At 47.1% G+C, this 25,206-nt stretch overlaps 72 non-coding genes across 72 annotated transcripts; all 72 read left to right on the top strand.

Moving 5' to 3' along the window:
• The first annotated feature begins 190 nt into the window (after positions 1-190).
• LOC145155564 (5S ribosomal RNA) lies at positions 191-309 on the top strand. Its single transcript, XR_013735998.1, has one exon. It is a non-coding gene; the product is annotated as a 5S ribosomal RNA (ribosomal RNA).
• Positions 310-538: 229 nt separating this feature from the next.
• LOC145149495 (5S ribosomal RNA) lies at positions 539-656 on the top strand. The gene has a single exon (XR_013730362.1). It is a non-coding gene; the product is annotated as a 5S ribosomal RNA (ribosomal RNA).
• Positions 657-886: 230 nt separating this feature from the next.
• LOC145139956 (5S ribosomal RNA) lies at positions 887-1,005 on the top strand. Its single transcript, XR_013722046.1, has one exon. It is a non-coding gene; the product is annotated as a 5S ribosomal RNA (ribosomal RNA).
• Positions 1,006-1,235: 230 nt separating this feature from the next.
• LOC145155320 (5S ribosomal RNA) lies at positions 1,236-1,354 on the top strand. Its single transcript, XR_013735767.1, has one exon. It is a non-coding gene; the product is annotated as a 5S ribosomal RNA (ribosomal RNA).
• Positions 1,355-1,583: 229 nt separating this feature from the next.
• LOC145145037 (5S ribosomal RNA) lies at positions 1,584-1,702 on the top strand. The gene has a single exon (XR_013726030.1). It is a non-coding gene; the product is annotated as a 5S ribosomal RNA (ribosomal RNA).
• A 231-nt stretch (positions 1,703-1,933) lies between these two features.
• LOC145152242 (5S ribosomal RNA) lies at positions 1,934-2,052 on the top strand. Its single transcript, XR_013732770.1, has one exon. It is a non-coding gene; the product is annotated as a 5S ribosomal RNA (ribosomal RNA).
• A 231-nt stretch (positions 2,053-2,283) lies between these two features.
• Positions 2,284-2,402, top strand: LOC145143805 (5S ribosomal RNA). The gene has a single exon (XR_013724840.1). It is a non-coding gene; the product is annotated as a 5S ribosomal RNA (ribosomal RNA).
• Positions 2,403-2,631: 229 nt separating this feature from the next.
• Positions 2,632-2,750, top strand: LOC145153880 (5S ribosomal RNA). Its single transcript, XR_013734373.1, has one exon. It is a non-coding gene; the product is annotated as a 5S ribosomal RNA (ribosomal RNA).
• A 229-nt stretch (positions 2,751-2,979) lies between these two features.
• On the top strand, positions 2,980-3,098 carry LOC145147482 (5S ribosomal RNA). Its single transcript, XR_013728384.1, has one exon. It is a non-coding gene; the product is annotated as a 5S ribosomal RNA (ribosomal RNA).
• A 230-nt stretch (positions 3,099-3,328) lies between these two features.
• Positions 3,329-3,447, top strand: LOC145154006 (5S ribosomal RNA). Its single transcript, XR_013734493.1, has one exon. It is a non-coding gene; the product is annotated as a 5S ribosomal RNA (ribosomal RNA).
• A 233-nt stretch (positions 3,448-3,680) lies between these two features.
• LOC145155566 (5S ribosomal RNA) lies at positions 3,681-3,799 on the top strand. Its single transcript, XR_013735999.1, has one exon. It is a non-coding gene; the product is annotated as a 5S ribosomal RNA (ribosomal RNA).
• A 229-nt stretch (positions 3,800-4,028) lies between these two features.
• Positions 4,029-4,146, top strand: LOC145149496 (5S ribosomal RNA). Its single transcript, XR_013730363.1, has one exon. It is a non-coding gene; the product is annotated as a 5S ribosomal RNA (ribosomal RNA).
• Positions 4,147-4,377: 231 nt separating this feature from the next.
• LOC145149510 (5S ribosomal RNA) lies at positions 4,378-4,496 on the top strand. The gene has a single exon (XR_013730376.1). It is a non-coding gene; the product is annotated as a 5S ribosomal RNA (ribosomal RNA).
• A 231-nt stretch (positions 4,497-4,727) lies between these two features.
• LOC145147226 (5S ribosomal RNA) lies at positions 4,728-4,846 on the top strand. The gene has a single exon (XR_013728135.1). It is a non-coding gene; the product is annotated as a 5S ribosomal RNA (ribosomal RNA).
• Positions 4,847-5,077: 231 nt separating this feature from the next.
• LOC145152243 (5S ribosomal RNA) lies at positions 5,078-5,196 on the top strand. Its single transcript, XR_013732771.1, has one exon. It is a non-coding gene; the product is annotated as a 5S ribosomal RNA (ribosomal RNA).
• A 230-nt stretch (positions 5,197-5,426) lies between these two features.
• LOC145144513 (5S ribosomal RNA) lies at positions 5,427-5,545 on the top strand. Its single transcript, XR_013725522.1, has one exon. It is a non-coding gene; the product is annotated as a 5S ribosomal RNA (ribosomal RNA).
• Positions 5,546-5,775: 230 nt separating this feature from the next.
• On the top strand, positions 5,776-5,894 carry LOC145143646 (5S ribosomal RNA). Its single transcript, XR_013724676.1, has one exon. It is a non-coding gene; the product is annotated as a 5S ribosomal RNA (ribosomal RNA).
• A 230-nt stretch (positions 5,895-6,124) lies between these two features.
• On the top strand, positions 6,125-6,243 carry LOC145139959 (5S ribosomal RNA). The gene has a single exon (XR_013722047.1). It is a non-coding gene; the product is annotated as a 5S ribosomal RNA (ribosomal RNA).
• A 228-nt stretch (positions 6,244-6,471) lies between these two features.
• Positions 6,472-6,590, top strand: LOC145143647 (5S ribosomal RNA). Its single transcript, XR_013724677.1, has one exon. It is a non-coding gene; the product is annotated as a 5S ribosomal RNA (ribosomal RNA).
• Positions 6,591-6,821: 231 nt separating this feature from the next.
• LOC145139964 (5S ribosomal RNA) lies at positions 6,822-6,940 on the top strand. The gene has a single exon (XR_013722048.1). It is a non-coding gene; the product is annotated as a 5S ribosomal RNA (ribosomal RNA).
• A 231-nt stretch (positions 6,941-7,171) lies between these two features.
• LOC145146944 (5S ribosomal RNA) lies at positions 7,172-7,290 on the top strand. The gene has a single exon (XR_013727864.1). It is a non-coding gene; the product is annotated as a 5S ribosomal RNA (ribosomal RNA).
• A 229-nt stretch (positions 7,291-7,519) lies between these two features.
• Positions 7,520-7,638, top strand: LOC145143648 (5S ribosomal RNA). Its single transcript, XR_013724678.1, has one exon. It is a non-coding gene; the product is annotated as a 5S ribosomal RNA (ribosomal RNA).
• A 230-nt stretch (positions 7,639-7,868) lies between these two features.
• On the top strand, positions 7,869-7,987 carry LOC145139970 (5S ribosomal RNA). Its single transcript, XR_013722049.1, has one exon. It is a non-coding gene; the product is annotated as a 5S ribosomal RNA (ribosomal RNA).
• A 231-nt stretch (positions 7,988-8,218) lies between these two features.
• On the top strand, positions 8,219-8,337 carry LOC145133915 (5S ribosomal RNA). The gene has a single exon (XR_013718823.1). It is a non-coding gene; the product is annotated as a 5S ribosomal RNA (ribosomal RNA).
• Positions 8,338-8,568: 231 nt separating this feature from the next.
• Positions 8,569-8,687, top strand: LOC145152641 (5S ribosomal RNA). The gene has a single exon (XR_013733170.1). It is a non-coding gene; the product is annotated as a 5S ribosomal RNA (ribosomal RNA).
• A 230-nt stretch (positions 8,688-8,917) lies between these two features.
• LOC145144514 (5S ribosomal RNA) lies at positions 8,918-9,036 on the top strand. The gene has a single exon (XR_013725524.1). It is a non-coding gene; the product is annotated as a 5S ribosomal RNA (ribosomal RNA).
• Positions 9,037-9,267: 231 nt separating this feature from the next.
• Positions 9,268-9,386, top strand: LOC145143649 (5S ribosomal RNA). The gene has a single exon (XR_013724679.1). It is a non-coding gene; the product is annotated as a 5S ribosomal RNA (ribosomal RNA).
• A 231-nt stretch (positions 9,387-9,617) lies between these two features.
• On the top strand, positions 9,618-9,736 carry LOC145139974 (5S ribosomal RNA). Its single transcript, XR_013722050.1, has one exon. It is a non-coding gene; the product is annotated as a 5S ribosomal RNA (ribosomal RNA).
• Positions 9,737-9,964: 228 nt separating this feature from the next.
• On the top strand, positions 9,965-10,083 carry LOC145145975 (5S ribosomal RNA). The gene has a single exon (XR_013726924.1). It is a non-coding gene; the product is annotated as a 5S ribosomal RNA (ribosomal RNA).
• Positions 10,084-10,314: 231 nt separating this feature from the next.
• Positions 10,315-10,433, top strand: LOC145139981 (5S ribosomal RNA). Its single transcript, XR_013722052.1, has one exon. It is a non-coding gene; the product is annotated as a 5S ribosomal RNA (ribosomal RNA).
• A 229-nt stretch (positions 10,434-10,662) lies between these two features.
• On the top strand, positions 10,663-10,781 carry LOC145146413 (5S ribosomal RNA). The gene has a single exon (XR_013727359.1). It is a non-coding gene; the product is annotated as a 5S ribosomal RNA (ribosomal RNA).
• Positions 10,782-11,011: 230 nt separating this feature from the next.
• LOC145133923 (5S ribosomal RNA) lies at positions 11,012-11,130 on the top strand. The gene has a single exon (XR_013718828.1). It is a non-coding gene; the product is annotated as a 5S ribosomal RNA (ribosomal RNA).
• Positions 11,131-11,361: 231 nt separating this feature from the next.
• LOC145152244 (5S ribosomal RNA) lies at positions 11,362-11,480 on the top strand. The gene has a single exon (XR_013732772.1). It is a non-coding gene; the product is annotated as a 5S ribosomal RNA (ribosomal RNA).
• Positions 11,481-11,710: 230 nt separating this feature from the next.
• On the top strand, positions 11,711-11,829 carry LOC145144516 (5S ribosomal RNA). The gene has a single exon (XR_013725526.1). It is a non-coding gene; the product is annotated as a 5S ribosomal RNA (ribosomal RNA).
• A 231-nt stretch (positions 11,830-12,060) lies between these two features.
• On the top strand, positions 12,061-12,179 carry LOC145143650 (5S ribosomal RNA). Its single transcript, XR_013724680.1, has one exon. It is a non-coding gene; the product is annotated as a 5S ribosomal RNA (ribosomal RNA).
• Positions 12,180-12,410: 231 nt separating this feature from the next.
• LOC145139986 (5S ribosomal RNA) lies at positions 12,411-12,529 on the top strand. Its single transcript, XR_013722053.1, has one exon. It is a non-coding gene; the product is annotated as a 5S ribosomal RNA (ribosomal RNA).
• Positions 12,530-12,758: 229 nt separating this feature from the next.
• Positions 12,759-12,877, top strand: LOC145147422 (5S ribosomal RNA). Its single transcript, XR_013728326.1, has one exon. It is a non-coding gene; the product is annotated as a 5S ribosomal RNA (ribosomal RNA).
• A 231-nt stretch (positions 12,878-13,108) lies between these two features.
• On the top strand, positions 13,109-13,227 carry LOC145148799 (5S ribosomal RNA). Its single transcript, XR_013729666.1, has one exon. It is a non-coding gene; the product is annotated as a 5S ribosomal RNA (ribosomal RNA).
• Positions 13,228-13,458: 231 nt separating this feature from the next.
• On the top strand, positions 13,459-13,577 carry LOC145150609 (5S ribosomal RNA). Its single transcript, XR_013731422.1, has one exon. It is a non-coding gene; the product is annotated as a 5S ribosomal RNA (ribosomal RNA).
• Positions 13,578-13,807: 230 nt separating this feature from the next.
• LOC145147607 (5S ribosomal RNA) lies at positions 13,808-13,926 on the top strand. Its single transcript, XR_013728506.1, has one exon. It is a non-coding gene; the product is annotated as a 5S ribosomal RNA (ribosomal RNA).
• A 231-nt stretch (positions 13,927-14,157) lies between these two features.
• LOC145150670 (5S ribosomal RNA) lies at positions 14,158-14,276 on the top strand. The gene has a single exon (XR_013731479.1). It is a non-coding gene; the product is annotated as a 5S ribosomal RNA (ribosomal RNA).
• Positions 14,277-14,506: 230 nt separating this feature from the next.
• On the top strand, positions 14,507-14,625 carry LOC145144045 (5S ribosomal RNA). The gene has a single exon (XR_013725066.1). It is a non-coding gene; the product is annotated as a 5S ribosomal RNA (ribosomal RNA).
• A 230-nt stretch (positions 14,626-14,855) lies between these two features.
• LOC145150304 (5S ribosomal RNA) lies at positions 14,856-14,971 on the top strand. The gene has a single exon (XR_013731125.1). It is a non-coding gene; the product is annotated as a 5S ribosomal RNA (ribosomal RNA).
• A 229-nt stretch (positions 14,972-15,200) lies between these two features.
• LOC145144781 (5S ribosomal RNA) lies at positions 15,201-15,319 on the top strand. Its single transcript, XR_013725783.1, has one exon. It is a non-coding gene; the product is annotated as a 5S ribosomal RNA (ribosomal RNA).
• Positions 15,320-15,549: 230 nt separating this feature from the next.
• Positions 15,550-15,668, top strand: LOC145154250 (5S ribosomal RNA). Its single transcript, XR_013734732.1, has one exon. It is a non-coding gene; the product is annotated as a 5S ribosomal RNA (ribosomal RNA).
• Positions 15,669-15,899: 231 nt separating this feature from the next.
• On the top strand, positions 15,900-16,018 carry LOC145143651 (5S ribosomal RNA). The gene has a single exon (XR_013724681.1). It is a non-coding gene; the product is annotated as a 5S ribosomal RNA (ribosomal RNA).
• A 231-nt stretch (positions 16,019-16,249) lies between these two features.
• LOC145139993 (5S ribosomal RNA) lies at positions 16,250-16,368 on the top strand. The gene has a single exon (XR_013722054.1). It is a non-coding gene; the product is annotated as a 5S ribosomal RNA (ribosomal RNA).
• A 229-nt stretch (positions 16,369-16,597) lies between these two features.
• LOC145147423 (5S ribosomal RNA) lies at positions 16,598-16,716 on the top strand. The gene has a single exon (XR_013728327.1). It is a non-coding gene; the product is annotated as a 5S ribosomal RNA (ribosomal RNA).
• Positions 16,717-16,947: 231 nt separating this feature from the next.
• LOC145148800 (5S ribosomal RNA) lies at positions 16,948-17,066 on the top strand. Its single transcript, XR_013729667.1, has one exon. It is a non-coding gene; the product is annotated as a 5S ribosomal RNA (ribosomal RNA).
• Positions 17,067-17,297: 231 nt separating this feature from the next.
• LOC145150610 (5S ribosomal RNA) lies at positions 17,298-17,416 on the top strand. Its single transcript, XR_013731423.1, has one exon. It is a non-coding gene; the product is annotated as a 5S ribosomal RNA (ribosomal RNA).
• Positions 17,417-17,646: 230 nt separating this feature from the next.
• On the top strand, positions 17,647-17,765 carry LOC145154253 (5S ribosomal RNA). The gene has a single exon (XR_013734733.1). It is a non-coding gene; the product is annotated as a 5S ribosomal RNA (ribosomal RNA).
• Positions 17,766-17,995: 230 nt separating this feature from the next.
• LOC145150305 (5S ribosomal RNA) lies at positions 17,996-18,111 on the top strand. The gene has a single exon (XR_013731126.1). It is a non-coding gene; the product is annotated as a 5S ribosomal RNA (ribosomal RNA).
• A 229-nt stretch (positions 18,112-18,340) lies between these two features.
• Positions 18,341-18,459, top strand: LOC145149311 (5S ribosomal RNA). The gene has a single exon (XR_013730159.1). It is a non-coding gene; the product is annotated as a 5S ribosomal RNA (ribosomal RNA).
• Positions 18,460-18,689: 230 nt separating this feature from the next.
• On the top strand, positions 18,690-18,808 carry LOC145154533 (5S ribosomal RNA). The gene has a single exon (XR_013735005.1). It is a non-coding gene; the product is annotated as a 5S ribosomal RNA (ribosomal RNA).
• A 232-nt stretch (positions 18,809-19,040) lies between these two features.
• Positions 19,041-19,159, top strand: LOC145155124 (5S ribosomal RNA). Its single transcript, XR_013735580.1, has one exon. It is a non-coding gene; the product is annotated as a 5S ribosomal RNA (ribosomal RNA).
• Positions 19,160-19,388: 229 nt separating this feature from the next.
• LOC145145176 (5S ribosomal RNA) lies at positions 19,389-19,507 on the top strand. Its single transcript, XR_013726163.1, has one exon. It is a non-coding gene; the product is annotated as a 5S ribosomal RNA (ribosomal RNA).
• Positions 19,508-19,737: 230 nt separating this feature from the next.
• Positions 19,738-19,856, top strand: LOC145155126 (5S ribosomal RNA). The gene has a single exon (XR_013735582.1). It is a non-coding gene; the product is annotated as a 5S ribosomal RNA (ribosomal RNA).
• A 229-nt stretch (positions 19,857-20,085) lies between these two features.
• Positions 20,086-20,204, top strand: LOC145143738 (5S ribosomal RNA). Its single transcript, XR_013724768.1, has one exon. It is a non-coding gene; the product is annotated as a 5S ribosomal RNA (ribosomal RNA).
• A 227-nt stretch (positions 20,205-20,431) lies between these two features.
• LOC145144289 (5S ribosomal RNA) lies at positions 20,432-20,550 on the top strand. Its single transcript, XR_013725300.1, has one exon. It is a non-coding gene; the product is annotated as a 5S ribosomal RNA (ribosomal RNA).
• Positions 20,551-20,781: 231 nt separating this feature from the next.
• On the top strand, positions 20,782-20,900 carry LOC145144645 (5S ribosomal RNA). The gene has a single exon (XR_013725654.1). It is a non-coding gene; the product is annotated as a 5S ribosomal RNA (ribosomal RNA).
• A 231-nt stretch (positions 20,901-21,131) lies between these two features.
• Positions 21,132-21,250, top strand: LOC145150884 (5S ribosomal RNA). The gene has a single exon (XR_013731693.1). It is a non-coding gene; the product is annotated as a 5S ribosomal RNA (ribosomal RNA).
• A 231-nt stretch (positions 21,251-21,481) lies between these two features.
• Positions 21,482-21,600, top strand: LOC145149334 (5S ribosomal RNA). Its single transcript, XR_013730186.1, has one exon. It is a non-coding gene; the product is annotated as a 5S ribosomal RNA (ribosomal RNA).
• Positions 21,601-21,830: 230 nt separating this feature from the next.
• Positions 21,831-21,949, top strand: LOC145144782 (5S ribosomal RNA). Its single transcript, XR_013725784.1, has one exon. It is a non-coding gene; the product is annotated as a 5S ribosomal RNA (ribosomal RNA).
• A 230-nt stretch (positions 21,950-22,179) lies between these two features.
• Positions 22,180-22,298, top strand: LOC145148007 (5S ribosomal RNA). The gene has a single exon (XR_013728904.1). It is a non-coding gene; the product is annotated as a 5S ribosomal RNA (ribosomal RNA).
• Positions 22,299-22,530: 232 nt separating this feature from the next.
• LOC145152246 (5S ribosomal RNA) lies at positions 22,531-22,649 on the top strand. Its single transcript, XR_013732774.1, has one exon. It is a non-coding gene; the product is annotated as a 5S ribosomal RNA (ribosomal RNA).
• A 231-nt stretch (positions 22,650-22,880) lies between these two features.
• LOC145144046 (5S ribosomal RNA) lies at positions 22,881-22,999 on the top strand. The gene has a single exon (XR_013725067.1). It is a non-coding gene; the product is annotated as a 5S ribosomal RNA (ribosomal RNA).
• Positions 23,000-23,229: 230 nt separating this feature from the next.
• Positions 23,230-23,345, top strand: LOC145150306 (5S ribosomal RNA). The gene has a single exon (XR_013731127.1). It is a non-coding gene; the product is annotated as a 5S ribosomal RNA (ribosomal RNA).
• A 229-nt stretch (positions 23,346-23,574) lies between these two features.
• On the top strand, positions 23,575-23,693 carry LOC145144783 (5S ribosomal RNA). The gene has a single exon (XR_013725785.1). It is a non-coding gene; the product is annotated as a 5S ribosomal RNA (ribosomal RNA).
• Positions 23,694-23,922: 229 nt separating this feature from the next.
• LOC145154254 (5S ribosomal RNA) lies at positions 23,923-24,041 on the top strand. Its single transcript, XR_013734734.1, has one exon. It is a non-coding gene; the product is annotated as a 5S ribosomal RNA (ribosomal RNA).
• Positions 24,042-24,271: 230 nt separating this feature from the next.
• LOC145147424 (5S ribosomal RNA) lies at positions 24,272-24,390 on the top strand. Its single transcript, XR_013728328.1, has one exon. It is a non-coding gene; the product is annotated as a 5S ribosomal RNA (ribosomal RNA).
• A 230-nt stretch (positions 24,391-24,620) lies between these two features.
• On the top strand, positions 24,621-24,739 carry LOC145144647 (5S ribosomal RNA). Its single transcript, XR_013725655.1, has one exon. It is a non-coding gene; the product is annotated as a 5S ribosomal RNA (ribosomal RNA).
• Positions 24,740-24,970: 231 nt separating this feature from the next.
• Positions 24,971-25,086, top strand: LOC145150307 (5S ribosomal RNA). Its single transcript, XR_013731128.1, has one exon. It is a non-coding gene; the product is annotated as a 5S ribosomal RNA (ribosomal RNA).
• The last annotated feature ends 120 nt before the right edge of the window (positions 25,087-25,206 follow it).

Raw genomic sequence — 25,206 nt, forward strand, 5'->3', positions numbered from 1 at the left:
GCGGTTTTTTTTTGTTTTTTTTTTCTTTCTTGCTATTTCTATGCTCGGGTGGCCTCCGCTTCATGGTTCATGGTTTTCGTATTTTTGGAACGGAGCCGATCGGTCACGTGGGTCCCACGCCTCGCTTACGAAAACAAAGGAGGTTCTGCGTCTTTTAAGACATAAAAGCAATAAGCATGGATAGTATTTCGGGTGCGATCATACCAGCACTAATGCACCGGATCCCATCAGAACTCCGCAGTTAAGCGTGCTTGGGCGAGAGTAGTACTAGGATGGGTGATCCCCTGGGAAGTCCTCGTGTTGCACCCCCCTTTTTCGTTGCCCGTTTGCGTTTTTTTAGATTTTACGTGCGGTTTTTTTTTGTTTTTTTTTCTTTCTTGCTATTTCTATGCTCGGGTGGCCTCCGCTTCATGGTTCATGGTTTTCGTATTTTTGGAACGGAGCCGATCGGTCTCGTGGGTCCCACGCCTCGCGTACGAAAACAAAGGAGGTTCTGCGTCTTTTAAGACATAAAAGCAATAAGCATGGATAATATTTCGGGTGCGATCATACCGGCACTAATGCACCGGATCCCATCAGAAGTCCGCAGTTAAGCGTGCTTGGGCGAGAGTAGTACTAGGATGGGTGACCCCTGGGAAGTCCTCGTGTTGCACACCTTTTTTCGTTGCCCGTTTGCGTTTTTTTAGATTTTACGTGCGGTTTTTTTTTTGTTTTTTTTTTCTTTCTTGCTATTTCTATGCTCGGGTGGCCTCCGCTTCATGGTTCATGGTTTTCGTATTTTTGCAACGGAGCCGATCGGTCACGTGGGTCCCACGCCTCGCGTACGAAAACAAAGGATGTTCTGCGTCTTTTAAGACATAAAAGCAATAAGCATGGATAGTATTTCGGGTGCGATCATACCAGCAGTAATGCACCGGATCCCATCAGAACTCCGCAGTTAAGCGTGCTTGGGCGAGAGTAGTACTAGGATGGGTGACCCCCTGGGAAGTCCTCGTGTTGCACCCCCCTTTTTCGTTGCCCGTTTGCGTTTTTTTAGATTTTACGTGCGGTTTTTTTTGTTTTTTTTTTTCTTTCTTGCTATTTTTATGCTCGGGTGGCCTCCGCTTCATGGTTCATGGTTTTCGTATTTTTGCAACGGAGCCGATCGGTCACGTGGGTCCCACGCCTCGCGTACGAAAAAAAAGGAGGTTCTGCGTCTTTTAAGATATAAAAGCAATAAGCATGGATAGTATTTCGGGTGCGATCATACCAGCACTAATGCACCGGATCCCATCCGAACTCCGCAGGTAAGCGTGCTTGGGCGAGAGTAGTACTAGGATGGGTGACCCCCTGGGAAGTCCTCGTGTTGCACCCCCCTTTTTCGTTGCCCGTTTGCGTTTTTTTAGATTTTACGTGCGGTTTTTTTTTGTTTTTTTTTCTTTCTTGCTATTTCTATGCTCGGGTGGCCTCCGCTTCATGGTTCATGGTTTTCGTATTTTTGGAACGGAGCCGATCGGTCACGTGGGTCCCACGCCTCGCTTACGAAAACAAAGGAGGTTCTGCGTCTTTTAAGACATAAAAACAATAAGCATGGATAGTATTTCGGGTGCGATCATACTAGCACTAATGCACCGGATCCCATCAGAACTCCGCAGTTAAGCGTGCTTGGGCGAGAGTAGTACTAGGATGGGTGACCGCCTGGGAAGTCCTCGTGTTGCACCACCCTTTTTCGTTGCCCGTTTGCGTTTTTTTAGATTTTACATGCGGTTTTTTTTTTGTTTTTTTTTTCTTTCTTGCTATTTCTATGCTCGGGTGGCCTCCGCTTCATGGTTCATGGTTTTCGTATTTTTGCAACGAAGCCGATCGGTCACGTGGGTCCCACGCCTCGCTTACGAAAACAAAGGAGGTTCTGCGTCTTTTAAAACATAAAAGCAATAAGCATGGATAGTATTTCGGGTGCGATCATACCAGCACTAATGCACCGGATCCCATCAGAACTCCGCAGTTAAGCGTGCTTGGGCGAGAGTAGTACTAGGATGGGTGACCCCCTGGGAAGTCCTCGTGTTGCACCCCCCTTTTTCGTTGCCCGTTTGCGTTTTTTTAGATTTTACGTGCGGTTTTTTTTTTGTTTTTTTTTTCTTTCTTGCTATTTCTATGCTCGGGTGGCCTCCGCTTCATGGTTCATGGTTTTCGTATTTTTGGAACGGAGCCGATCGGTCACGTGGGTCCCACGCCTCGCGTACGAAAACAAAGGAGGTTCTGCGTCTTTTAAGACATAAAAGCAATAAGCATGGATAGTATTTCGGGTGCGATCATACCAGCAGTAATGCACCGGATCCCATCAGAACTCCGCAGTTAAGCGTGCTTGGGCGAGAGTAGTACTAGGATGGGTGACCCCTTGGGAAGTCCTCGTGTTGCACCCCCCTTTTTCGTTGCCCGTTTGCGTTTTTTTAGATTTTACGTGCGATTTTTTTTGTTTTTTTTTTCTTTCTTGCTATTTCTATGCTCGGGTGGCCTCCGCTTCATGGTTCATGGTTTTCGTATTTTTGCAACGGAGCCGATCGGTCACGTGGGTCCCACGCCTCGCGTACGAAAACAAAGGAGGTTCTGCGTCTTTTAAGATATAAAAGCAATAAACATGGATAGTATTTCGGGTGCGATCATACCAGCACTAATGCACCGGATCCCATCAGAACTCCGCAGTTAAGCGTGCTTGGGCGAGAGTAGTACTAGGATGGGCGACCCCCTGGGAAGTCCTCGTGTTGCACCCCCCTTTTTCGTTGCCTCTTTTCGTTTTTTTTAGATTTTACGTGCGGTTTTTTTTTGTTTTTTTTCTTTCTTGCTATTTCTATGCTCGGGTGGCCTCCGCTTCATGGTTCATGGTTTTCGTATTTTTGGAACGGAGCCGATCGGTCACGTGGGTCCCACGCCTCGCTTACGAAAACAAAGGAGGTTCTGCGTCTTTTAAGACATAAAAGCAATAAGCATGGATAGTATTTCGGGTGCGATCATACCAGCACTAATGCACCGGATCCCATCAGAACTCCGCAGTTAAGCGTGCTTGTGCGAGAGTAGTACTAGGATGGGTGACCCCCTGGGAAGTCCTCGTGTTGCACCACCCTTTTTCGTTGCCCGTTTGCGTTTTTTTAGATTTTACGTGCGGTTTTTTTTTGTTTTTTTTTTCTTTCTTGCTATTTCTATGCTCGGGTGGCCTCCGCTTCATGGTTCATGGTTTTCGTATTTTTGCAACGGAGCCGATCGGTCACGTGGGTCCCACGCCTCGCGTACGAAAACAAAGGATGTTCTGCGTCTTTTAAGACATAAAAGCAATAAGCATGGATAGTATTTCGGGTGTGATCATACCAGCACTAATGCACCGGATCCCATCAGAACTCCGCAGTTAAGCGTGCTTGGGCGAGAGTAGTACTAGGATGGGTGACCCCCTGGGAAGTCCTCGTGTTGCACCCCCCTTTTTCGTTGCCTGTTTGCGTTTTTTTTTAGATTTTACGTGCGGTTTTTTTTTGTTTTTTTTTTTCTTTCTTGCTATTTCTATGCTCGGGTGGCCTCCGCTTCATGGTTCATGGTTTTCGTATTTTTGGAACGGAGCCGATCGGTCACGTGGGTCCCACGCCTCGCTTACGAAAACAAAGGAGGTTCTGCGTCTTTTAAGACATAAAAGCAATAAGCATGGATAGTATTTCGGGTGCGATCATACCAGCACTAATGCACCGGATCCCATCAGAACTCCGCAGTTAAGCGTGCTTGGGCGAGAGTAGTACTAGGATGGGTGATCCCCTGGGAAGTCCTCGTGTTGCACCCCCCTTTTTCGTTGCCCGTTTGCGTTTTTTTAGATTTTACGTGCGGTTTTTTTTTGTTTTTTTTTCTTTCTTGCTATTTCTATGCTCGGGTGGCCTCCGCTTCATGGTTCATGGTTTTCGTATTTTTGGAACGGAGCCGATCGGTCTCGTGGGTCCCACGCCTCGCGTACGAAAACAAAGGAGGTTCTGCGTCTTTTAAGACATAAAAGCAATAAGCATGGATAATATTTCGGGTGCGATCATACCGGCACTAATGCACCGGATCCCATCAGAAGTCCGCAGTTAAGCGTGCTTGGGCGAGAGTAGTACTAGGATGGGTGACCCCTGGGAAGTCCTCGTGTTGCACACCTTTTTTCGTTGCCCGTTTGCGTTTTTTTAGATTTTACGTGCGGTTTTTTTTTTTGTTTTTTTTTTCTTTCTTGCTATTTCTATGCTCGGGTGGCCTCCGCTTCATGGTTCATGGTTTTCGTATTTTTGCAACGGAGCCGATCGGTCACGTGGGTCCCACGCCTCGCGTACGAAAACAAAGGATGTTCTGCGTCTTTTAAGACATAAAAGCAATAAGCATGGATAGTATTTCGGGTGCGATCATACCAGCAGTAATGCACCGGATCCCATCAGAACTCCGCAGTTAAGCGTGCTTGTGCGAGAGTAGTACTAGGATGGGTGACCCCCTGGGAAGTCCTCGTGTTGCACCACCCTTTTTCGTTGCCCGTTTGCGTTTTTTTAGATTTTACGTGCGGTTTTTTTTTTGTTTTTTTTTTCTTTCTTGCTATTTCTATGCTCGGGTGGCCTCCGCTTCATGGTTCATGGTTTTCGTATTTTTGCAACGGAGCCGATCGGTCACGTGGGTCCCACGCCTCGCGTACGAAAACAAAGGATGTTCTGCGTCTTTTAAGACATAAAAGCAATAAGCATGGATAGTATTTCGGGTGTGATCATACCAGCACTAATGCACCGGATCCCATCAGAACTCCGCAGTTAAGCGTGCTTGGGCGAGAGTAGTACTAGGATGGGTGACCGCCTGGGAAGTCCTCGTGATGCACCACCCTTTTTCGTTGCCCGTTTGCGTTTTTTTAGATTTTACGTGCGGTTTTTTTTTTGTTTTTTTTTTCTTTGTTGCTATTTCTATGCTCGGGTGGCCTCCGCTTCATGGTTCATGGTTTTCGTATTTTTGCAACGAAGCCGATCGGTCACGTGGGTCCCACGCCTCGCTTACGAAAACAAAGGAGGTTCTGCGTCTTTTAAAACATAAAAGCAATAAGCATGGATAGTATTTCGGGTGCGATCATACCAGCACTAATGCACCGGATCCCATCAGAACTCCGCAGTTAAGCGTGCTTGGGCGAGAGTAGTACTAGGATGGGTGACCCCCTGGGAAGTCCTCGTGTTGCACCCCCCTTTTTCGTTGCCCGTTTGCGTTTTTTTAGATTTTACGTGCGGTTTTTTTTTTGTTTTTTTTTCTTTCTTGCTATTTCTATGCTCGGGTGGCCTCCGCTTCATGGTTCATGGTTTTCGTATTTTTGGAACGGAGCCGATCGGTCTCGTGGGTCCCACGCCTCGCGTACGAAAACAAAGGAGGTTCTGCGTCTTTTAAGACATAAAAGCAATAAGCATGGATAATATTTCGGGTGCGATCATACCGGCACTAATGCACCGGATCCCATCAGAAGTCCGCAGTTAAGCGTGCTTGGGCGAGAGTAGTACTAGGATGGGTGACCCCCTGGGAAGTCCTCGTGTTGCACCCCTTTTTTCGTTACCCGTTTGCGTTTTTTTAGATTTTACGTGCGGTTTTTTTTTTGTTTTTTTTTTCTTTCTTGCTATTTCTATGCTCGGGTGGCCTCCGCTTCATGGTTCATGGTTTTCGTATTTTTGGAACGGAGCCGATCGGTCTCGTGGGTCCCACGCCTCGCGTACGAAAACAAAGGAGGTTCTGCGTCTTTTAAGACATAAAAGCAATAAGCATGGATAGTATTTCGGGTGCGATCATACCAGCACTAATGCACCGGATCCCATCAGAACTCCGCAGTTATGCGTGCTTGGGCGAGAGTAGTACTAGGATGGGTGACCCCCTGGGAAGTCCTCGTGTTGCACCCCCCTTTTTCGTTGTCCGTTTGCGTTTTTTTTAGATTTTACGTGCTGTTTTTTTTTGTTTTTGTTTCTTTCTTGCTGTTTCTATGCTCGGGTGGCCTCCACTTCATGGTTGATGGTTTTCGTATTTTTGGAACGGAGCCGATCGGTCACGTGGGTCCCACGCCTCGCGTACGAAAACAAAGGAGGTTCTGCGTCTTTTAAGACATAAAAGCAATAAGCATGGATAGTATTTCGGGTGCGATCATACCAGCAGTAATGCACCGGATCCCATCAGAACTCCGCAGTTAAGCGTGCTTGGGCGAGAGTAGTACTAGGATGGGTGACCCCCTGGGAAGTCCTCGTGTTGCACCCCCCTTTTCCGTTGCCCGTTTGCGTTTTTTTAGATTTTACGTGCGGTTTTTTTTGTTTTTTTTTCTTTCTTGCTATTTCTATGCTCGGGTGGCCTCCGCTTCATGGTTCATGGTTTTCGTATTTTTACAACGGAGCCGATCGTTCACGTGGGTCCCACGCCTCGCGTACGAAAACAAAGGAGGTTCTGCGTCTTTTAAGATATAAAAGCAATAAGCATGGATAGTATTTCGGGTGCGATCATACCAGCACTAATGCACCGGATCCCATCAGAACTCCGCAGTTATGCGTGCTTGGGCGAGAGTAGTACTAGGATGGGTGACCCCCTGGGAAGTCCTCGTGTTGCACCCCCCTTTTTCGTTGCCCGTTTGCGTTTTTTTTAGATTTTACGTGCGGTTTTTTTTTTGTTTTTGTTTCTTTCTTGCTGTTTCTATGCTCGGGTGGCCTCCGCTTCATGGTTGATGGTTTTCGTATTTTTGGAACGGAGCCGATCGGTCACGTGGGTCCCACGCCTCGCGTACGAAAACAAAGGATGTTCTGCGTCTTTTAAGACATAAAAGCAATAAGCATGGATAGTATTTCGGGTGCGATCATACCAGCAGTAATGCACCGGATCCCATCAGAACTCCGCAGTTAAGCGTGCTTGGGCGAGAGTAGTACTAGGATGGGTGACCCCCTGGGAAGTCCTCGTGTTGCACCCCCCTTTTTCGTTGCCCGTTTGCGTTTTTTTTAGATTTTACGTGCTGTTTTTTTTTTGTTTTTGTTTCTTTCTTGCTGTTTCTATGCTCGGGTGGCCTCCGCTTCATGGTTGATGGTTTTCGTATTTTTGGAACGGAGCCGATCGGTCACGTGGGTCCCACGCCTCGCGTACGAAAACAAAGGAGGTTCTGCGTCTTTTAAGACATAAAAGCAATAAGCATGGATAGTATTTCGGGTGCGATCATACCAGCAGTAATGCACCGGATCCCATCAGAACTCCGCAGTTAAGCGAGCTTGGGCGAGAGTAGTACTAGGATGGGTGACCCCCTGGGAAGTCCTCGTGTTGCACCCCCTTTTTTCGTTGCCCGTTTGCGTTTTTTTAGATTTTACGTGCGGTTTTTTTTTGTTTTTTTTTCTTTCTTGCTATTTCTATGCTCGGGTGGCCTCCGCTTCATGGTTCATGGTTTTCGTATTTTTGCAACGGAGCCGATCGGTCACGTGGGTCCCACGCCTCGCGTACGAAAACAAAGGAGGTTCTGCGTCTTTTAAGATATAAAAGCAATAAGCATGGATAGTATTTCGGGTGCGATCATACCAGCACTAATGCACCGGATCCCATCAGAACTCCGCAGTTATGCGTGCTTGGGCGAGAGTAGTACTAGGATGGGTGACCCCCTGGGAAGTCCTCGTGTTGCACCCCCCTTTTTCGTTGCCCGTTTGCGTTTTTTTTAGATTTTACGTGCTGTTTTTTTTTGTTTTTGTTTCTTTCTTGCTGTTTCTATGCTCGGGTGGCCTCCGCTTCATGGTTGATGGTTTTCGTATTTTTGGAACGGAGCCGATCGGTCACGTGGGTCCCACGCCTCGCGTACGAAAACAAAGGAGGTTCTGCGTCTTTTAAGACATAAAAGCAATAAGCATGGATAGTATTTCGGGTGCGATCATACCAGCAGTAATGCACCGGATCCCATCAGAACTCCGCAGTTAAGCGTGCTTGGGCGAGAGTAGTACTAGGATGGGTGACCCCCTGGGAAGTCCTCGTGTTGCACCCCCCTTTTTCGTTGCCCGTTTGCGTTTTTTTTAGATTTTACGTGCTGTTTTTTTTTTGTTTTTGTTTCTTTCTTGCTATTTCTATGCTCGGGTGGCCTCCGCTTCATGGTTGATGGTTTTCGTATTTTTGGAACGGAGCCGATCGGTCACGTGGGTCCCACGCCTCGCTTACGAAAACAAAGGAGGTTCTGCGTCTTTTAAGACATAAAAGCAATAAGCATGGATAGTATTTCGGGTGCGATCATACCAGCACTAATGCACCGGATCCCATCAGAACTCCGCAGTTAAGCGTGCTTGGGCGAGAGTAGTACTAGGATGGGTGACCGCCTGGGAAGTCCTCGTGTTGCACCACCCTTTTTCGTTGCCCGTTTGCGTTTTTTTAGATTTTACGTGCGGTTTTTTTTTGTTTTTTTTTTTCTTTCTTGCTATTTCTATGCTCGGGTGGCCTCCGCTTCATGGTTCATGGTTTTCGTATTTTTGCAACGGAGCCGATCGGTCACGTGGGTCCCACGCCTCGCTTACGAAAACAAAGGAGGTTCTGCATCTTTTAAAACATAAAAGCAATAAGCATGGATAGTATTTCGGGTGCGATCATACCAGCACTAATGCACCGGATCCCATCAGAACTCCGCAGTTAAGCGTGCTTGGGCGAGAGTAGTACTAGGATGGGTGACCCCCTGGGAAGTCCTCGTGTTGCACCCTCCTTTTTCGTTGCCCGTTTGCGTTTTTTTAGATTTTACGTGCGGTTTTTTTTTGTTTTTTTTTTCTTTCTTGCTATTTCTATGCTCGGGTGGCCTCCGCTTCATGGTTCATGGTTTTCGTATTTTTGGAACGGAGCCGATCAGTCTCGTGGGTCCCACGCCTCGCGTACGAAAACAAAGGAGGTTCTGCGTCTTTTAAGACATAAAAGCAATAAGCATGGATAATATTTCGGGTGCGATCATACCGGCACTAATGCACCGGATCCCATCAGAAGTCCGCAGTTAAGCGTGCTTGGGCGAGAGTAGTACTAGGATGGGTGACCCCCTGGGAAGTCCTCGTGTTGCACCCCTTTTTTCGTTACCCGTTTGCGTTTTTTTAGATTTTACGTGCGGTTTTTTTTTTTGTTTTTTTTTTCTTTCTTGCTATTTCTATGCTCGGGTGGCCTCCGCTTCATGGTTCATGGTTTTCGTATTTTTGGAACGGAGCCGATCGGTCTCGTGGGTCCCACGCCTCGCGTACGAAAACAAAGGAGGTTCTGCGTCTTTTAAGACATAAAAGCAATAAGCATGGATAGTATTTCGGGTGCGATCATACCAGCACTAATGCACCGGATCCCATCAGAACTCCGCAGTTATGCGTGCTTGGGCGAGAGTAGTACTAGGATGGGTGACCCCCTGGGAAGTCCTCGTGTTGCACCCCCCTTTTTCGTTGCCCGTTTGCGTTTTTTTTAGATTTTACGTGCTGTTTTTTTTTTGTTTTTGTTTCTTTCTTGCTGTTTCTATGCTCGGGTGGCCTCCGCTTCATGGTTGATGGTTTTCGTATTTTTGGAACGGAGCCGATCGGTCACGTGGGTCCCACGCCTCGCGTACGAAAACAAAGGAGGTTCTGCGTCTTTTAAGACATAAAAGCAATAAGCATGGATAGTATTTCGGGTGCGATCATACCAGCAGTAATGCACCGGATCCCATCAGAACTCCGCAGTTAAGCGTGCTTGGGCGAGAGTAGTACTAGGATGGGTGACCCCCTGGGAAGTCCTCGTGTTGCACCCCCCTTTTTCGTTGCCCGTTTGCGTTTTTTTAGATTTTACGTGCGGTTTTTTTTGTTTTTTTTTCTTTCTTGCTATTTCTATGCTCGGGTGGCCTCCGCTTCATGGTTCATGGTTTTCGTATTTTTGCAACGGAGCCGATCGGTCACGTGGGTCCCACGCCTCGCGTACGAAAACAAAGGAGGTTCTGCGTCTTTTAAGATATAAAAGCAATAAGCATGGATAGTATTTCGGGTGCGATCATACCAGCACTAATGCACCGGATCCCATCAGAACTCCGCAGTTATGCGTGCTTGGGCGAGAGTAGTACTAGGATGGGTGACCCCCTGGGAAGTCCTCGTGTTGCACCTCCCTTTTTCGTTGCCCGTTTGCGTTTTTTTTAGATTTTACGTGCTGTTTTTTTTTTGTTTTTGTTTCTTTCTTGCTGTTTCTATGCTCGGGTGGCCTCCGCTTCATGGTTGATGGTTTTCGTATTTTTGGAACGGAGCCGATCGGTCACGTGGGTCCCACGCCTCGCGTACGAAAACAAAGGAGGTTCTGCGTCTTTTAAGACATAAAAGCAATAAGCATGGATAGTATTTCGGGTGCGATCATACCAGCAGTAATGCACCGGATCCCATCAGAACTCCGCAGTTAAGCGTGCTTGGGCGAGAGTAGTACTAGGATGGGTGACCCCCTGGGAAGTCCTCGTGTTGCACCCCCCTTTTCGTTGCCCGTTTGCGTTTTTTTTAGATTTTACGTGCTGTTTTTTTTTGTTTTTGTTTCTTTCTTGCTGTTTCTATGCTCGGGTGGCCTCCGCTTCATGGTTGATGGTTTTCGTATTTTTGGAACGGAGCCGATCGGTCACGTGGGTCCCACGCCTCGCGTACGAAAACAAAGGAGGTTCTGCGTCTTTTAAGACATAAAAGCAATAAGCATGGATAGTATTTCGGGTGCGATCATACCAGCAGTAATGCACCGGATCCCATCAGAACTCCGCAGGTAAGCGTGCTTGGGCGAGAGTAGTACTAGGATGGGTGACCCCCTGGGAAGTCCTCGTGTTGCACCCCCCTTTTTCGTTGCCCGTTTGCGTTTTTTTAGATTTTACGTGCGGTTTTTTTTTTGTTTTTTTTTCTTTCTTGCTATTTCTATGCTCGGGTGGCCTCCGCTTCATGGTTCATGGTTTTCGTATTTTTGGAACGGAGCCGATCGGTCACGTGGGTCCCACGCCTCGCTTACGAAAACAAAGGAGGTTCTGCGTCTTTTAAGACATAAAAGCAATAAGCATGGATAGTATTTCGGGTGCGATCATACCAGCACTAATGCACCGGATCCCATCAGAACTCCGCAGTTAAGCGTGCTTGGGCGAGAGTAGTACTAGGATGGGTGACCGCCTGGGAAGTCCTCGTGTTGCACCACCCTTTTTCGTTGCCCGTTTGCGTTTTTTTAGATTTTACGTGCGGTTTTTTTTTTGTTTTTTTTTTCTTTCTTGCTATTTCTATGCTCGGGTGGCCTCCGCTTCATGGTTCATGGTTTTCGTATTTTTGCAACGGAGCCGATCGGTCACGTGGGTCCCACGCCTCGCTTACGAAAACAAAGGAGGTTCTGCGTCTTTTAAAACATAAAAGCAATAAGCATGGATAGTATTTCGGGTGCGATCATACCAGCACTAATGCACCGGATCCCATCAGAACTCCGCAGTTAAGCGTGCTTGGGCGAGAGTAGTACTAGGATGGGTGACCCCCTGGGAAGTCCTCGTGTTGCACCCCCCTTTTTCGTTGCCCGTTTGCGTTTTTTTAGATTTTACGTGCGGTTTTTTTTTTGTTTTTTTTTCTTTCTTGCTATTTCTATGCTCGGGTGGCCTCCGTTTCATGGTTCATGGTTTTCGTATTTTTGGAACGGAGCCGATCGGTCTCGTGGGTCCCACGCCTCGCGTACGAAAACAAAGGAGGTTCTGCGTCTTTTAAGACATAAAAGCAATAAGCATGGATAATATTTCGGGTGCGATCATACCGGCACTAATGCACCGGATCCCATCAGAAGTCCGCAGTTAAGCGTGCTTGGGCGAGAGTAGTACTAGGATGGGTGACCCCCTGGGAAGTCCTCGTGTTGCACCCCTTTTTTCGTTACCCGTTTGCGTTTTCTTAGATTTTACGTGCGGTTTTTTTTTTTGTTTTTTTTTTCTTTCTTGCTATTTCTATGCTCGGGTGGCCTCCGCTTCATGGTTCATGGTTTTCGTATTTTTGGAACGGAGCCGATCGGTCTCGTGGGTCCCACGCCTCGCGTACGAAAACAAAGGAGGTTCTGCGTCTTTTAAGACATAAAAGCGATAAGCATGGATAGTATTTCGGGTGCGATCATACCAGCACTAATGCACCGGATCCCATCAGAACTCCGCAGTTATGCGTGCTTGGGCGAGAGTAGTACTAGGATGGGTGACCCCCTGGGAAGTCCTCGTGTTGCACCCCCCCTTTTTCGTTGCCCGTTTGCGTTTTTTTTAGATTTTACGTGTTGTTTTTTTTTGTTTTTGTTTCTTTCTTGCTGTTTCTATGCTCGGGTGGCCTCCGCTTCATGGTTGATGGTTTTCGTATTTTTGGAACGGAGCCGATCGGTCACGTGGGTCCCACGCCTCGCGTACGAAAACAAAGGAGGTTCTGCGTCTTTTAAGACATAAAAGCAATAAGCATGGATAGTATTTCGGGTGCGATCATACCAGCAGTAATGCACCGGATCCCATCAGAACTCCGCAGTTAAGCGTGCTTGGGCGAGAGTAGTACTAGGATGGGTGACCCCCTGGGAAGTCCTCGTGTTGCACCCCCCTTTTTCGTTGCCCGTTTGCGTTTTTTTAGATTTTACATGCGGTTTTTTTTGTTTTTTTTTTCTTTCTTGCTATTTCTATGCTCGGGTGGCCTCCGCTTCATGGTTCATGGTTTTCGTATTTTTGCAACGGAGCCGATCGGTCACGTGGGTCGCACGCCTCGCGTACGAAAACAAAGGAGGTTCTGCGTCTTTTAAGACATAAAAGCAATAAGCATGGATAGTATTTCGGGTGCGATCATACCAGCACTAATGCACCGGATCCCATCAGAACTCCGCAGTTAAGCGTGCTTGGGCGAGAGTAGTATTAGGATGGGTGACCCCCTGGGAAGTCCTCTTGTTGCACCCCTTTTTTCGTTGCCCGTTTGCGTTTTTTTAGATTTTACGTGCGGTTTTTTTTTTTGTTTTTTTGTTCTTTCTTGCTATTTCTATGCTCGGGTGGCCTCCGCTTCATGGTTCATGGTTTTCGTATTTTTGGAACGGAGCCGATCGGTCTCGTGGGTCCCACGCCTCGCGTACGAAAACAAAGGAGGTTCTGCGTCTTTTAAGACATAAAAACAATAAGCATGGATAATATTTCGGGTGCGATCATACCAGCACTAATGCACCGAATCTCATCAGAACTCCGCAGTTAAGCGTGCTTGGGCGAGAGTAGTACTAGGATGGGTGACCCCCTGGAAAGTCCTCGTGTTGCACCCTCCTTTTTCGTTGCCCGTTTGCGTTTTTTTAGATTTTACGTGCGGTTTTTTTTTTGTTTTTTTTTTCTTTCTTGCTATTTCTATGCTCGGGTGGTCTCCGCTTCATGGTTCATGGTTTTCGTATTTTTGGAACGGAGCCGATCGGTCTCGTGGGTCCCACGCCTCGCGTACGAAAACAAAGGAGGTTCTGCGTCTTTTAAGACATAAAAGCAATAAGCATGGATAATATTTCGGGTGCTATCATACCGGCACTAATGCACCGGATCCCATCAGAACTCCGCAGTTAAGCGTGCTTGGGCGAGAGTAGTATTAGGATGGGTGACCCACTGGGAAGTCCTATTGTTGCACCCCTTTTTTCGTTGCCCGTTTTCGTTTTTTTAGATTTTACGTGCGGTTTTTTTTTTGTTTTTTTGTTCTTTCTTGCTATTTCTATGCTCGGGTGGCCTCCGCTTCATGGTTCATGGTTTTCGTATTTTTGGAACGGAGCCGATCGGTCTCGTGGGTCCCACGCCTCGCGTACGAAAACAAAGGAGGTTCTGCGTCTTTTAAGACATAAAAACAATAAGCATGGATAATATTTCGGGTGCGATCATACCAGCACTAATGCACCGAATCCCATCAGAATTCCGCAGTTAAGCGTGCTTGGGCGAGAGTAGTACTAGGATGGGTGACCCCCTGGGAAGTCCTCGTGTTGCACCCTCCTTTTTCGTTGCCCGTTTGCGTTTTTTTAGATTTTACGTGCTTTTTTTTTTTTGTTTTTTTTTTCTTTCTTGCTATTTCTATGCTCGGGTGGCCTCCGCTTCATGGTTCATGGTTTTCGTATTTTTGGAACGGAGCCGATCGGTCTCGTGGGTCCCACGCCTCGCGTACGAAAACAAAGGAGGTTCTGCGTCTTTTAAGACATAAAAGCAATAAGCATGGATAATATTTCCGGTGCTATCATACCGGCACTAATGCACCGGATCCCATCAGAAGTCCGCAGTTAAGCGTGCTTGGGCGAGAGTAGTACTAAGATGGGTGACCCCCTGGGAAGTCGTCGTGTTGCACCCCTTTTTTCGTTGCCCGTTTGCGTTTTTTTAGATTTTACGTGCGGTTTTTTTTTTGTTTTTTTTTTCTTTCTTGCTATTTCTATGCTCGGGTGGCCTCCGCTTCATGGTTCATGGTTTTCGTATTTTTGGAACGGAGCCGATCGGTCTCGTGGGTCCCACGCCTCGCGTACGAAAACAAAGGAGGTTCTGCGTCTTTTAAGACATAAAAGCAATAAGCATGGATAGTATTTCGGGTGCGATCATACCAGCACTAATGCACCGGATCCCATCAGAAGTCCGCAGTTAAGCGTGCTTGGGCGAGAGTAGTACTAGGATGGGTGACCCCCTGGGAAGTCCTCGTGTTGCACCCCCCTTTTTCGTTGCCCGTTTGCGTTTTTTTTAGATTTTACGTGCTGTTTTTTTTTGTTTTTGTTTCTTTCTTGCTGTTTCTATGCTCGGGTGGCCTCCGCTTCATGGTTGATGGTTTTCGTATTTTTGGAACGGAGCCGATCGGTCACATGGGTCCCACGCCTCGCGTACGAAAACAAAGGAGGTTCTGCGTCTTTTAAGACATAAAAGCAATAAGCATGGATAGTATTTCGGGTGCGATCATACCAGCACTAATGCACCGGATCCCATCAGAACTCTGCAGTTAAGCGTGCTTGGGCGAGAGTAGTACTAGGATGGGTTCCCTGGGAAGTCCTCGTGTTGCACCCCCCTTTTTCGTTGCCCGTTTGCGTTTTTTTAGATTTTACGTGCGGTTTTTTTTTGTTTTTTTTTCTTTCTTGCTATTTCTATGCTCGGGTGGCCTCCGCTTCATGGTTCATGGTTTTCGTATTTTTGCAACGGAGCCGATCGGTCACGTGGGTCCCACGCCTCGCGTACGAAAACAAAGGAGGTTCTGCGTCTTTTAAGACATAAAAGCAATAAGCATGGATAGTATTTCGGGTGCGATCATACCAGCACTAATGCACCGGATCCCATCAGAACTCCGCAGTTAAGCGTGCTTGGGCGAGAGTAGTACTAGGATGGGTGACCCCCTGGGAAGTCCTCTTGTTGCACCCCTTTTTTCGTTGCCCGTTTGCGTTTTTTTAGATTTTACGTGCGGTTTTTTTTTGTTTTTTTTTTTCTTTCTTGCTGTTTCTATGCTCGGGTGGCTTCCGCTTCATGGTTCATGGTTTTCGTATTTTTGGAACGGAGCCGATCGGTCACGTGGGTCCCACGCCTCGCGTACGAAAACAAAGGAGGTTCTGCGTCTTTTAAGACATAAAAGCAATAAGCATGGATAGTATTTCGGGTGCGATCATACCAGCACTAATGCACCGGATCCCATCAGAACTCCGCAGTTAAGCGTGCTTGGGCGAGAGTAGTACTAGAATGGGTGACCCCCTGGGAAGTCCTCGTGTTGCACCCCTTTTTTCGTTGCCCGTTTGCGTTTTCTTAGATTTTACGTGCGGTTTTTTTTTTTGTTTTTTTGTTCTTTCTTGCTATTTCTATGCTCGGGTGGCCTCCGCTTCATGGTTCATGGTTTTCGTATTTTTGGAACGGAGCCGATCGGTCTCGTGGGTCCCACGCCTCGCGTACGAAAACAAAGGAGGTTCTGCGTCTTTTAAGACATAAAAGCGATAAGCATGGATAGTATTTCGGGTGCGATCATACCAGCACTAATGCACCGGATCCCATCAGAACTCCGCAGTTATGCGTGCTTGGGCGAGAGTAGTACTAGGATGGGTGACCCCCTGGGAAGTCCTCGTGTTGCACCCCCCCTTTTTCGTTGCCCGTTTGCGTTTTTTTTAGATTTTACGTGTTGTTTTTTTTTGTTTTTGTTTCTTTCTTGCTGTTTCTATGCTCGGGTGGCCTCCGCTTCATGGTTGATGGTTTTCGTATTTTTGGAACGGAGCCGATCGGTCACGTGGGTCCCACGCCTCGCGTACGAAAACAAAGGAGGTTCTGCGTCTTTTAAGACATAAAAGCAATAAGCATGGATAGTATTTCGGGTGCGATCATACCAGCAGTAATGCACCGGATCCCATCAGAACTCCGCAGTTAAGCGTGCTTGGGCGAGAGTAGTACTAGGATGGGTGACCCCCTGGGAAGTCCTCGTGTTGCACCCCCCTTTTTCGTTGCCCGTTTGCGTTTTTTTAGATTTTACATGCGGTTTTTTTTGTTTTTTTTTTCTTTCTTGCTATTTCTATGCTCGGGTGGCCTCCGCTTCATGGTTCATGGTTTTCGTATTTTTGCAACGGAGCCGATCGGTCACGTGGGTCGCACGCCTCGCGTACGAAAACAAAGGAGGTTCTGCGTCTTTTAAGATATAAAAGCAATAAGCATGGATAGTATTTCGGGTGCGATCATACCAGCACTAATGCACCGGATCCCATCAGAACTCCGCAGTTAAGCGTGCTTGGGCGAGAGTAGTATTAGGATGGGTGACCCCCTGGGAAGTCCTCTTGTTGCACCCCTTTTTTCGTTGCCCGTTTGCGTTTTTTTAGATTTTACGTGCGGTTTTTTTTTTTGTTTTTTTGTTCTTTCTTGCTATTTCTATGCTCGGGTGGCCTCCGCTTCATGGTTCATGGTTTTCGTATTTTTGGAACGGAGCCGATCGGTCTCGTGGGTCCCACGCCTCGCGTACGAAAACAAAGGAGGTTCTGCGTCTTTTAAGACATAAAAACAATAAGCATGGATAATATTTCGGGTGCGATCATACCAGCACTAATGCACCGAATCTCATCAGAACTCCGCAGTTAAGCGTGCTTGGGCGAGAGTAGTACTAGGATGGGTGACCCCCTGGAAAGTCCTCGTGTTGCACCCTCCTTTTTCGTTGCCCGTTTGCGTTTTTTTAGATTTTACGTGCGGTTTTTTTTTTGTTTTTTTTTTCTTTCTTGCTATTTCTATGCTCGGGTGGTCTCCGCTTCATGGTTCATGGTTTTCGTATTTTTGGAACGGAGCCGATCGGTCTCGTGGGTCCCACGCCTCGCGTACGAAAACAAAGGAGGTTCTGCGTCTTTTAAGACATAAAAGCAATAAGCATGGATAATATTTCGGGTGCTATCATACCGGCACTAATGCACCGGATCCCATCAGAACTCCGCAGTTAAGCGTGCTTGGGCGAGAGTAGTATTAGGATGGGTGACCCACTGGGAAGTCCTATTGTTGCACCCCTTTTTTCGTTGCCCGTTTTCGTTTTTTTAGATTTTACGTGCGGTTTTTTTTTTGTTTTTTTGTTCTTTCTTGCTATTTCTATGCTCGGGTGGCCTCCGCTTCATGGTTCATGGTTTTCGTATTTTTGGAACGGAGCCGATCGGTCTCGTGGGTCCCACGCCTCGCGTACGAAAACAAAGGAGGTTCTGCGTCTTTTAAGACATAAAAGCAATAAGCATGGATAGTATTTCGGGTGCGATCATACCAGCACTAATGCACCGGATCCCATCAGAACTCCGCAGTTAAGCGTGCTTGGGCGAGAGTAGTACTAGAATGGGTGACCCCCTGGGAAGTCCTCGTGTTGCACCCCTTTTTTCGTTGCCCGTTTGCGTTTTTTTAGATTTTACGTGCGGTTTTTTTTTTGTTTTTTTGTTCTTTCTTGTTATTTCTATGCTCGGGTGGCCTCCGCTTCATGGTTCATGGTTTTCGTATTTTTGGAACGGAGCCGATCGGTCTGGTGGGTCCCACGCCTCGCGTACGAAAACAAAGGAGGTTCTGCGTCTTTTAAGACATAAAAGCAATAAGCATGGATAGTATTTCGGGTGCGATCATACCAGCACTAATGCACCGGATCCCATCAGAACTCTGCAGTTAAGCGTGCTTGGGCGAGAGTAGTACTAGGATGGGTTCCCTGGGAAGTCCTCGTGTTGCACCCCCCTTTTTCGTTGCCCGTTTGCGTTTTTTTAGATTTTACGTGCGGTTTTTTTTTGTTTTTTTTTCTTTCTTGCTATTTCTATGCTCGGGTGGCCTCCGCTTCATGGTTCATGGTTTTCGTATTTTTGCAACGGAGCCGATCGGTCACGTGGGTCCCACGTCTCGCGTACGAAAACAAAGGAGGTTCTGCGTCTTTTAAGACATAAAAGCAATAAGCATGGATAGTATTTCAGGTGCGATCATACCAGCACTAATGCACCGGATCCCATCAAAACTCCGCAGTTAAGCGTGCTTGGGCGAGAGTAGTACTAGGATGGGTGACCCCCTGGGAAGTCCTCATGTTGCACCCCCCTTTTTCGTTGCCTCTTTGCGTTTTTTTTTTAGATTTTACGTGCGGTTTTTTTTTGTTTTTTTGTTTCTTGCTATTTCTATGCTCGGGTGGCCTCCGCTTCATGGTTCATGGTTTTCGTATTTTTGGAACGGAGCCGATCGGTCACGTGGGTCCCACGCCTCGCTTACGAAAACAAAGGAGGTTCTGCGTCTTTAAAGACATAAAAGCAATAAGCATGGATAGTATTTCGTGTGCGATCATACCAGCACTAATGCACCGGATCCCATCAGAACTCCGCAGTTAAGCGTGCTTGGGCGAGAGTAGTACTAGGATGGGTGACCCCCTGGGAAGTCCTCGTGTTGCACCCCCCCTTTTTCGTTGCCCGTTTGCGTTTTTTTAGATTTTACGTGCGTTTTTTTTTTTGTTTTTTTTTTCTTTCTTGCTATTTCTATGCTCGGGTGGCCTCCGCTTCATGGTTGATGGTTTTCGTATTTTTGGAACGGAGCCGATCGGTCACATGGGTCCCACGCCTCGCGTACGAAAACAAAGGAGGTTCTGCGTCTTTTAAGACATAAAAGCAATAAGCATGAATAGTATTTCGGGTGCGATCATACCAGCACTAATGCACCGGATCCCATCAGAACTCTGCAGTTAAGCGTGCTTGGGCGAGAGTAGTACTAGGATGGGTGACCCCCTGGGAAGTCCTCGTGTTGCACCCCCCTTTTTCGTTGCCCGTTTGCGTTTTTTTAGATTTTACGTGCGGTTTTTTTTTGTTTTTTTTTCTTTCTTGCTATTTCTATGCTCGGGTGGCCTCCGCTTCATGGTTCATGGTTTTCGTATTTTTGCAACGGAGCCGATCGGTCACGTGGGTACCACGCCTCGCGTACGAAAACAAAGGAGGTTCTGCGTCTTTTAAGACATAAAAGCAATAAGCATGGATAGTATTTCGGGTGCGATCATACCAGCACTAATGCACCGGATCCCATCAAAACTCCGCAGTTAAGCGTGCTTGGGCGAGAGTAGTACTAGGATGGGTGACCCTCTGGGAAGTCCTCGTGTTGCACCCCCCTTTTTCGTTGCCCGTTTGCGTTTTCTTAGATTTTACGTGCGGTTTTTTTTTTGTTTTTTTTTCTTTCTTGCTATTTCTATGCTCGGGTGGCCTCCGCTTCATGGTTGATGGTTTTCGTATTTTTGGAACGGAGCCGATCGGTCACATGGGTCCCACGCCTCGCGTACGAAAACAAAGGAGGTTCTGCATCTTTTAAGACATAAAAGCAATAAGCATGGATAGTATTTCGGGTGCGATCATACCAGCACTAATGCACCGGATCCCATCAGAACTCTGCAGTTAAGCGTGCTTGGGCGAGAGTAGTACTAGGATGGGTGACCCCCTGGGAAGTCCTCGTGTTGCACCCCCCTTTTTCGTTGCCCGTTTGCGTTTTTTTAGATTTTACGTGCGGTTTTTTTTTGTTTTTTTTTCTTTCTTGCTATTTCTATGCTCGGGTGGCCTCCGCTTCATGGTTCATGGTTTTCGTATTTTTGCAACGGAGCCGATCGGTCACGTGGGTCCCACGCCTCGCGTACGAAAACAAAGGAGGTTCTGCGTCTTTTAAGACATAAAAGCAATAAGCATGGATAGTATTTCGGGTGCGATCATACCAGCACTAATGCACCGGATCCCATCAAAACTCCGCAGTTAAGCGTGCTTGGGCGAGAGTAGTACTAGGATGGGTGACCCCCTGGGAAGTCCTCGTGTTGCACCCCCTTTTTCGTTGCCTCTTTGCGTTTTTTTTAGATTTTACGTGCGGTTTTTTTTTGTTTTTTTGTTTCTTGCTATTTCTATGCTCGGGTGGCCTCCGCTTCATGGTTCATGGTTTTCGTATTTTTGGAACGGAGCCGATCGGTCACGTGGGTCCCACGCCTCGCTTACGAAAACAAAGGAGGTTCTGCGTCTTTTAAGACATAAAAGCAATAAGCATGGATAGTATTTCGGGTGCGATCATACCAGCATTAATGCACCGGATCCCATCAGAACTCCGTAGTTAAGCGTGCTTGGGCGAGAGTAGTACTAGGATGGGTGACCCCCTGGGAAGTCCTCGTGTTGCACCACCCTTTTTCGTTGCCCGTTTGCGTTTTTTTAGATTTTACGTGCGGTTTTTTTTTTGTTTTTTTTTTCTTTCTTGCTATTTCTATGCTCGGGTGGCCTCCGCTTCATGGTTCATGGTTTTCGTATTTTTGCAACGGAGCCGATCGGTCACGTGGGTCCCACGCCTCGCATACGAAAACAAAGGAGGTTCTGCATCTTTTAAGACATAAAAACAATAAGCATTGATAATATTTCGGGTGCGATCATACCAGCACTAATGCACCGAATCCCATCAGAACTCCGCAGTTAAGCGTGCTTGGGCGAGAGTAGTACTAGGATGGGTGACCCCCTGGGAAGTCCTCGTGTTGCACCCTCCTTTTTCGTTGCCCGTTTGCGTTTTTTTAGATTTTACGTGCGGTTTTTTTTTTGTTTTTTTGTTCTTTCTTGCTATTTCTATGCTCGGGTGGCCTCCGCTTCATGGTTCATGGTTTTCGTATTTTTGGAACGGAGCCGATCGGTCTCGTGGGTCCCACGCCTCGCGTACGAAAACAAAGGAGGTTCTGCGTATTTTAAGACATAAAAACAATAAGCATGGATAATATTTCGGTTGCGATCATACCATCACTAATGCACCGAATCCCATCAGAACTCCGCAGTTAAGCGTGCTTGGGCGAGAGTAGTACTAGGATGGGTGACCCCCTGGGAAGTCCTCGTGTTGGACCCCCCTTTTTCGTTGCCCGTTTGCGTTTTTTTTAGATTTTACGTGCTGTTTTTTTTTGTTTTTTTTTTCTTTCTTGCTGTTTCTATGCTCGGGTGGCCTCCGCTTCATGGTTCATGGTTTTCGTATTTTTGGAACGGAGCCGATCGGTCACGTGGGTCCCACGCCTCGCGTACGAAAACAAAGGAGGTTCTGCGTCTTTTAAGACATAAAAGCAATAAGCATGGATAGTATTTCGGGTGCGATCATACTAGCAGTAATGCACCGGATCCCATCAGAACTCCACAGTTAAGCGTGCTTGGGCGAGAGTAGTACTAGGATGGGTGACCCCCTGGGAAGTCCTCGTGTTGCTCCCCTTTTTTCGTTGCCCGTTTGCGTTTTTTTAGATTTTACGTGCGGTTTTTTTTTTGTTTTTTTGTTCTTTCTTGCTATTTCTATGCTCGGGTGGCCTCCGCTTCATGGTTCATGGTTTTCGTATTTTTGGAACGGAGCCGATCGGTCACGTGGGTCCCACGCCTCGCGTACGAAAACAAAGGAGGTTCTGCGTCTTTTAAGACATAAAAGCAATAAGCATGGATAGTATTTCGGGTGCGATCATACCAGCACTAATGCACCGGATCCCATCAGAACTCCGCAGTTAAGCGTGCTTGGGCGAGAGTAGTACTAGGATGGGTGACCCCCTGGGAAGTCCTCTTGTTGCACCCCTTTTTTCGTTGCCCGTTTGCGTTTTTTTAGATTTTACGTGCGGTTTTTTTTTTGTTTTTTTTTTCTTTCTTGCTATTTCTATGCTCGGGTGGCCTCCGCTTCATGGTTCATGGTTTTCGTATTTTTGGAACGGAGCCGATCGGTCTCGTGGATCCCACGCCTCGCGTACGAAAACAAAGGAGGTTCTGCGTCTTTTAAGACATAAAAACAATAAGCATGGATAATATTTCAGGTGCGATCATACCAGCACTAATGCACCGAATCCCATCAGAACTCCGTAGTTAAGCGTGCTCGGGCGAGAGTAGTACTAGGATGGGTGACCCCCTGGGAAGTCCTCGTGTTGCACTCCCCTTTTTCGTTGCCCGTTTGCGTTTTTTTTAGATTTTACGTGCTGTTTTTTTTTTTGTTTTTTTTTCTTTCTTGTTGTTTCTATGCTCGGGTGGCCTCCGCTTCATGGTTCATGGTTTTCGTATTTTTGCAACGGAGACGATCGGTCACGTGGGTCCCACGCCTCGCGTACGAAAACAAAGGAGGTTCTGCGTCTTTTAAGACATAAAAGCAATAAGCATGGATAATATTTCGGGTGCGATCATACCAGCACTAATGCACCGGATCCCATCAGAACTCCGCAGTTAAGCGTGCTTGGGCGAGAGTAGTACTAGGATGGGTGACCCCCTGGGAAGTCCTCGTGTTGCACCCCCCTTTTTCGTTGCCCGTTTGCGTTTTTTTAGATTTTACGTGCGGTTTTTTTTTTGTTTTTTTTTTCTTTCTTGCTATTTCTATGCTCGGGTGGCCTCCGCTTCATGGTTCATGGTTTTCGTATTTTTGGAACGGAGCCGATCGGTCTCGTGGGTCCCACGCCTCGCGTACGAAAACAAAGGAGGTTCTGCGTCTTTTAAGACATAAAAGCAATAAGCATGGATAGTATTTCGGGTGCGATCATACCAGCACTAATGCACCGGATCCCATCAGAAGTCCGCAGTTAAGCGTGCTTGGGCGAGAGTAGTACTAGGATGGGTGACCCCCTGGGAAGTCCTCGTGTTGCACCCCCCTTTTTCGTTGCCCGTTTGCGTTTTTTTTAGATTTTACGTGCTGTTTTTTTTTGTTTTTGTTTCTTTCTTGCTGTTTCTATGCTCGGGTGGCCTCCGCTTCATGGTTGATGGTTTTCGTATTTTTGGAACGGAGCCGATCGGTCACATGGGTCCCACGCCTCGCGTACGAAAACAAAGGAGGTTCTGCGTCTTTTAAGACATAAAAGCAATAAGCATGGATAGTATTTCGGGTGCGATCATACCAGCACTAATGCACCGGATCCCATCAGAACTCTGCAGTTAAGCGTGCTTGGGCGAGAGTAGTACTAGGATGGGTTCCCTGGGAAGTCCTCGTGTTGCACCCCCCTTTTTCGTTGCCCGTTTGCGTTTTTTTAGATTTTACGTGCGGTTTTTTTTTGTTTTTTTTTCTTTCTTGCTATTTCTATGCTCGGGTGGCCTCCGCTTCATGGTTCATGGTTTTCGTATTTTTGCAACGGAGCCGATCGGTCACGTGGGTCCCACGCCTCGCGTACGAAAACAAAGGAGGTTCTGCGTCTTTTAAGACATAAAAGCAATAAGCATGGATAGTATTTCGGGTGCGATCATACCAGCACTAATGCACCGGATCCCATCAGAACTCCGCAGTTAAGCGTGCTTGGGCGAGAGTAGTACTAGGATGGGTGACCCCCTGGGAAGTCCTCTTGTTGCACCCCTTTTTTCGTTGCCCGTTTGCGTTTTTTTAGATTTTACGTGCGGTTTTTTTTTGTTTTTTTTTTCTTTCTTGCTGTTTCTATGCTCGGGTGGCTTCCGCTTCATGGTTCATGGTTTTCGTATTTTTGGAACGGAGCCGATCGGTCACGTGGGTCCCACGCCTCGCGTACGAAAACAAAGGAGGTTCTGCGTCTTTTAAGACATAAAAGCAATAAGCATGGATAGTATTTCGGGTGCGATCATACCAGCACTAATGCACCGGATCCCATCAGAACTCCGCAGTTAAGCGTGCTTGGGCGAGAGTAGTACTAGAATGGGTGACCCCCTGGGAAGTCCTCGTGTTGCACCCCTTTTTTCGTTGCCCGTTTGCGTTTTTTTAGATTTTACGTGCGGTTTTTTTTTTGTTTTTTTGTTCTTTCTTGTTATTTCTATGCTCGGGTGGCCTCCGCTTCATGGTTCATGGTTTTCGTATTTTTGGAACGGAGCCGATCGGTCTGGTGGGTCCCACGCCTCGCGTACGAAAACAAAGGAGGTTCTGCGTCTTTTAAGACATAAAAGCAATAAGCATGGATAGTATTTCGGGTGCGATCATACCAGCACTAATGCACCGGATCCCATCAGAACTCCGCAGTTAAGCGTGCTTGGGCGAGAGTAGTATTAGGATGGGTGACCCCCTGGGAAGTCCTCTTGTTGCACCCCTTTTTTCGTTGCCCGTTTGCGTTTTTTTAGATTTTACGTGCGGTTTTTTTTTTGTTTTTTTGTTCTTTCTTGCTATTTCTATGCTCGGGTGGCCTCCGCTTCATGGTTCATGGTTTTCGTATTTTTGGAACGGAGCCGATCGGTCTCGTGGGTCCCACGCCTCGCGTACGAAAACAAAGGAGGTTCTGCGTCTTTTAAGACATAAAAACAATAAGCATTGATAATATTTCGGGTGCGATCATACCAGCACTAATGCACCGAATCCCATCAGAACTCCGCAGTTAAGCGTGCTTGGGCGAGAGTAGTACTAGGATGGGTGACCCCCTGGGAAGTCCTCGTGTTGCACCCTCCTTTTTCGTTGCACGTTTGCGTTTTTTTAGATTTTACGTGCGGTTTTTTTTTTGTTTTTTTTTTCTTTCTTGCTATTTCTATGCTCGGGTGGCCTCCGCTTCATGGTTCATGGTTTTCGTATTTTTGGAACGGAGCCGATCGGTCTCGTGGGTCCCACGCCTCGCGTACGAAAACAAAGGAGGTTCTGCGTCTTTTAAGACATAAAAGTAATAAGCATGGATAGTATTTCGGGTGCGATCATACCAGCACTAATGCACCGGATCCCATCAGAACTCTGCAGTTAAGCGTGCTTGGGCGAGAGTAGTACTAGGATGGGTTCCCTGGGAAGTCCTCGTGTTGCACCCCCCTTTTTCGTTGCCCGTTTGCGTTTTTTTAGATTTTACGTGCGGTTTTTTTTTGTTTTTTTTTCTTTCTTGCTATTTCTATGCTCGGGTGGCCTCCGCTTCATGGTTCATGGTTTTCGTA

Source organism: Lactuca virosa, chromosome 1 (assembly GCF_052849685.1).
Source record: "Lactuca virosa cultivar CGN04683 chromosome 1, Lactuca_virosa_CGN04683_v6, whole genome shotgun sequence".
NCBI lineage: Eukaryota > Viridiplantae > Streptophyta > Magnoliopsida > Asterales > Asteraceae > Lactuca > Lactuca virosa.